At 37.8% G+C, this 6,179-nt stretch overlaps 1 pseudogene; it reads left to right on the top strand.

Annotated features, from left to right (window-relative positions):
- Window positions 1-1,061: 1,061 nt before the first annotated feature.
- On the top strand, window positions 1,062-1,682 carry LOC107183932 (annotated as a pseudogene).
- The last annotated feature ends 4,497 nt before the right edge of the window (window positions 1,683-6,179 follow it).

The raw sequence follows: 6,179 nt of genomic DNA, 5'->3' as shown, positions 1-6,179 counted from the left end.
AACACAAGTCATAGCTGTCTTGACACACTTAGACCTTTTTGTTAATCACCAAGTGTAGCATTAACTGTATCCCAGGGCTTTGATTGTGGTAAATGCTGTCATGTAAAAGGTGACAAAGGATGGCAGCTGGCTCCGCCAGAAAAAAAATGCAAAATCTTCCTGTATGAATTCTCAGTGACCGTACATTATTGCTGGACATGGAGGTGCTTCCACGTAGTTCTCACAACTCAGTTGCAGATCTTAAATGGCTAAAGTAATGCATAGGTACTTGTACATAAAACAAAATATGATTCATAGTTTCTAAATAGGTCTTTCAAAGTGAAAACTTAAGGGTGGGTCAGACTAACTTATAAAACTTAAGTGATTTAATGGTTTTTGTTCTTAAAAGGAGTTATGCATAAAATTAATAAAAACAGTAAATATCAAAAGAAACTTTAGAAAGCATCACAATATCACTAAATATTTGGAATAAAAAAACCTTAATTATTCTTAATTCCATTGAACTTTTATTGGTTATTGTTTTAGACCAACACATTTTACTCCCTTGTTGGATGACATGCTTATGAGCTTTACTGAATTGGAACTAGGAGGGGTAAAAGTTATCATTTAAAAATATACATAAAAAATATTTTCTCTAGTTTAATGTTTCTCAACCAATGGGTGATTTTGCCCTTCAGGGGACATTTGGAAACATCTGGAGACATTTCGTTGTCCCCGCTGAGTGTTTTGGTGGTGAGTGTTACTGGCATCTAGCGGGTAAATGCCAGAGATGCTGCTAAATAAAAAATTATCCAGATTAATATTTATAATATGAGATTGAGAAATACAGCTCTAGTCCAGAGATTATAGGTCCATGGACTCTGAGATTAGGAAGAGGACTTGGAGAGTAAAAACCTAATTTACCACCCAAATTCCCATAATGTTGCAGTACTGTAAGACAGTGTTTTTCAAGTTAGAATTATCATATTGTTATTTTTATGAGACTATTTGTTCATGTTGACCACTTCTATGAAAACACAAAATTTAAAAACTTAGCTTCTTCTTTTCCGACGAAACACCAAATGGCGGATGACGCCGGTGCTGCGGGAGGGTCCGGAGGCCCCGGGGGCCCTGGAATAGGAGGTCGCGGCGGCTTCCGTGGAGGATTTGGCAGCGGCATCCGAGGCCAGGGTCGCGGCCGGGGTCGGGGCCGGGGCCGAGGCCGCGGAGCTCGTGGAGGCAAGGCAGAGGACAAGGAGTGGATCCCTGTCACCAAGCTGGGCCGCCTGGTCAAGGACATGAAAATCAAGTCCCTAGAGCTACTGGGGAAACAAGATTGGCAAGCCCCACACCGTACCTTGCAAGGTGACTGGCCGCTGTGGCTCTGTACTGGTGCGCCTCATCCCTGCCCCCAGGGGTACGGGCATTGTCTCGGCCCCTGTGCCTAAGAAGTTGCTGATGATGGCTGGTATTGACGACTGCTACACTTTGGCCAGGGGCTGCACTGCCACCCTGGGTAACTTCGCCAAGGCCACCTTTGATGCCATCTCTAAGACCTACAGCTATCTCACCCCAGATCTCTGGAAAGAGACCGTGTTCACCAAGTCTCCCTATCAGGAATTCACTGACCATCTTGTCAAGACCCACACCAGAGTTTCTGTGCAGAGGACCCAGGCTCTCGCTGTGGCCACCACATAAATTTTATACAAGAAAAATAAAGTGAATTAAGCCTGCTTAAAAAAAAAAACTTAAAAAATTCAGCTCACACTACACAAATGGGTAATCACTGATTGGTTTTAATTTAATAAACACTTGCTTGACCCAATATTTATTCAAGAGTTTTGACTTGAAATTTGATGCTTGGAGTCAGTCATGTACCATTCTGGATCTTCAATGCTAGAACGCCATTTTGTAAAGTGCAAACATTAATTAACATGCCCATGTTAAACATGGATATTTTTAAGTTTAAAGTCATAAACTCTTTAGATGAAGTAAATGTTTTCAAGATGTAAACATTTCTAAGTGCATGTCATCAGATGTGCTGATGCTTCCCCAAGCAAAACACATAAGAAAGTAGCTTGTTAAAGTTTCTAACTTAAAACTTAAATGTAAGAGTAGCCAGTAAAGCATAGAAAATACTGTTATAACTATGTATGATGTCAGTTGGGTACTAGAAATATTGAAGAGAAGACTATATAAATTATATGATTGTTTAATCACTAAGCTGTACACCTGAAACCAATACAAGATAATATTGAAAGTATGCTTTAATTGAAAGAAAAAAAATAGTGGTCAGAATCCTCTGCCAAGGATGCAGCAGTAATACATTTCTTACCCCAGGCTTAAATTTCCCTCACACTAATGCCATTTTGCTCTTCCTTGGGTTTAATTCTCCCTTTAAAATTTTTTTTTAGCTAAAATAAGCCAATGTATTGCATAATAAATGTCCATGGACATCATATTCCTCTCTGAAAAGGTGGTATTGAATTCCCATTCCTGGGCATGGATCTGTTCCTCTGTACCAGCATGTTCCTTCTCTGACTGGTTTATGACAGTCTTACATTTTCAAAATAACTGCAGGGAACTTTCTGGCTTCGAATGAGGTTATTTACTCACTGAAAAACATCCAATGGGCTCCATCATGGCTTCTGGAGCAGAAGGTTGGAGAAGCTGAATTCTTGAAGGCTCTTTCACACTGGAATTCAATTAAAGTAAAGTGAGGGCTAAGTAATAGAAAATAGAACTATGCTAATGCCATTGGAAAATTCAGACAAAGTTGAATTTTAAGAAACAGCATTTGACAGTAGGCTTTTTGCTCAGGCAACAGAATCAGATCAACTATTTTCCTTTTCAGTTTCTTTTCTTCTTTTTTTCTTTTGAATAGTCATGATACCAAGGGAACAATCAGTTTCCTTATAAAAAACAAAACACAAAAATAGATTAATTCATTTTAGTTTCCTATTCTTTGAATGTCACTCCTAGGAACACCCACTCTGGCAGTCTAGGCAGACATTTTAAAAGGAGATTTTTGGTACATGCAGTAAAACTAAAGATATTCATCTCTGTTCACTGTCTAGACATGGAAAATATCTGGGAAATCATATAAATTTCCTTCCATGCTTCTTCTAGACCTCTCTAAGGAAACTGCTCTATTGCTGGTCTCTGTGATAAAAATCATTGGACTCACAAATTCTGTTCGTTATGTCTTCCTTAGTCTTAATACATGTAAAAGGGAAAGAATAATAATTTCTCAAAATAATAATCTCTGCAAACATCTTTCTCGCTTCAGTGGACTTTGGCATATAATATGAGTTACTAAGGCTGTCACTTCCTTAATCCTGAATATGCTTGTCCAACTAAGAAAATATGCTTTCTGTCCCTAACATTATGCTTTTATTCGGAAAATAGATCCCTGGTCAGGAATGCAGGCTTCTTCTCTAGCTTATCAGATTGGCGATTATCTGGCAATCCTTGTTGGTGATTTGGTTCTACTGTGTCCACAAAGAGTTTCCTCAGCTCCCAAACTCTCAGCAAGTTTTGACTCTTTAGAATGCTGAGTAATCCCTGTGTTAATTAATTGGCACTGAAAATTTTTTTATTTTCTTTATTTAATAAGGTATTACATATGTGATCTTATGCCCCCTATTACCTCCCCCCCCATACCCCTGGTCATGTCCTCACAACCTGGTGTCTGTGTACATTGGTCAGGCTTATATACATGCATACAAGTCCTTTGGTTGATCTCTCCCTCTTACTCCCACCCTCACATGCCTTCCCTCTAAGGTTTGATGGTCTGATCAATGCTTCTCTGTCTCTGGATCTGTTTTTGTTTATCAGTTTTTGTAGTTCATTATATTCCACAAAGGAGTGAGATCATGTGATATTTATCTTTCTCCAACTGAATTATTTCTTTTTATTTATTTATTTTAATATATATATTATTTTTTTATTGCTTAAAATATTACAAAGGGTAGTACACTTGTATTACTTCGCTTGGCATAATGCTCTCCAGGTCTATCCATGCTGTTGCAAATGGTAGGAGTTCCTTCCTTTTTACAGCAGCGTAGTATTCCATTATGTAGATGTACCACAGTTTTTTAATCCACTCCTCTACTGATGGGCACTTAGGCTGTTTTCCAAATCTTAGCTATTGTCAATTGTGCTGCATTGGAATGCATATATCCTTTCTGATTGGTTTTTCTAGTTTCTTGGGATATATTCCTAGAAGTGGGATCATGGGGTCAAATGGGAGTTCCATTTTTAGTTTTTTGAGGAAACTCCATACTATTCTCCACAATGTCTGCACCAGTATGCATTCCCTCCAGCAGTGTAAGAGGGTTCCTTTTTCTCCCCATCCTCACCAGTACTTGTCATTTCTTGATTTGTTGATGATAGCCATTCTAGCAGGTGTGAGATGGTACCTCATTGTTGTTTTGATTTGCACCTCTCAGATGATTAGTGACTGAGCATGTTTCATATGTCTCTTGGTCTTCTGTATGTCCTTTTCCAAAAAGTATAGATTTAGGTCCATTGCCTATTTTTTGATTGGGTTGTTCATCTTCCTTTTGTTAAGTAGTATGAATTCCCTGTAAATGTTGGAGATTAAACCCTTATTGGAGATAACATTGGAAAATATGTTCTCCTATGCAGTGGGCTTTCTTATTGTTTTGTTGATGGTTTCTTTTGCTGTGCAGAAGCTTTTTATTTTGATGTATCTGTCCAATGTTCCCAACACCATTTATTGAAGAGACTGTGTTGACTCCATTATATGCTCTTGCCTCCTTTGTCAAATATTAATTGAGCATAGTGTTTTTGGTCATTTTCTGTGTTCTCTATTCTATTCCATTGGTTTATATGTCTGTTCTTTTGCCAGTACCAGGCAGCTTTGAGAGCAGTGTAATACAGCTTGATATCTGGTATTGAGATCCCTCCTACTTTGTTCTTCTTTCTCAGGATTGCTGCAGCTATACGGGGTCTTCTTTTATTCCAGATGAATTTTTGGAAAGTTTGTACTAGGTCTGTTAAATATGCTGTTGGTATTTTAATGGGGAGTGCATTGAATCTATAGATTGCTTTGGGTAGTATAGACATTTTGATGATGTTGATTCTACCAATCCATGAACACGGTATATTCTTCCATCTGTTTATGTCTTCCTCTCTCTCTTTTTTCAGTGTCCTGTAGTTTTCTGAGTACAGGTCTTTTACCTCCTTAGTTAAGTTTATTTCTAGGTATCTTAATTTTTTTGGTGCAATGGTAAATGGGATTGTTTTTTAATCTCTCAGTAAGTTCACTATTGGTGTAAAAAAAATTCCATAGATTTCTGGGTGTTAATTTTGTATCCTGCTACATTGCTGAATTAATTCATTAAGGATAGGAGTTTTTTGATGGGATCTTTAGGGTTTTCTATGTACTGTATCATGTCACCTGTGAATAATGACAGCTTTACCTCTTCTTTTCCAATTTGGATTCCTTTATTTCGTCTTCTTGTCTAATTGCTATGGCTAGCACTTCCAGTATGATGTCAAACAGGTGTGGTGAAAGTAGGCATCCCTGTCTTTGTCTGTTCTTGGGTGAAATGGTTTTAGTTTTTGCCCATTGAGTCTGATGTTGGTTGTAGGTTTGTCATATAACGCTGATGTATGATCCCTCTATTCCCACTTTGCTGAGAATTTTTATCAAGAAAGGGTGTTGGATTTTGTCAAATGCTTTTTCTGCATCAATTGATATGATTATGTGGTTTTTGTCTCTCAGTTTGTTTATCTGATGTATTACATTAATTGATTTGCCGATATTGTACCAGCCTTGCATCCCTGGAATAAATCCCTCTTGGTCATGGTGTATGATCTTTCCAAAGTATTGTTGAATCCGATTTGCTAGAATTTTGTTGAGGATTTTAACAGCTATGTTCATCAAGGATATTGGCCTGTAGTTCTCTTTTTTTTGTGGTGTCTTTATCTGGTTTTGGGATTAGGGCAATGCTGGCTTCATAGGAAGTGCTTGGAAGTGTTGCTTCTTGAATTTTTTGGAATAGTCTGAAGAGGATAGGTTTTAGTTCTTCTTTGAATGTTTGGTAGAACTCCCCTGTGAAGCCATCCAGACCAGGGCTTTTGTTTGCTGGAAGATTTTTGATTACTGTTTCAATTTCATCGGTAGTCATTTGCCTATTCAGGTTTTTTTTTATTTTCTTTTTTATTTTTTC

Source organism: Myotis davidii, unplaced genomic scaffold (genome assembly GCF_000327345.1).
Source record: "Myotis davidii unplaced genomic scaffold, ASM32734v1 scaffold2603, whole genome shotgun sequence".
Taxonomy (NCBI): domain Eukaryota; kingdom Metazoa; phylum Chordata; class Mammalia; order Chiroptera; family Vespertilionidae; genus Myotis; species Myotis davidii.
This window is presented reverse-complemented; position numbering and strand designations above follow the sequence as displayed.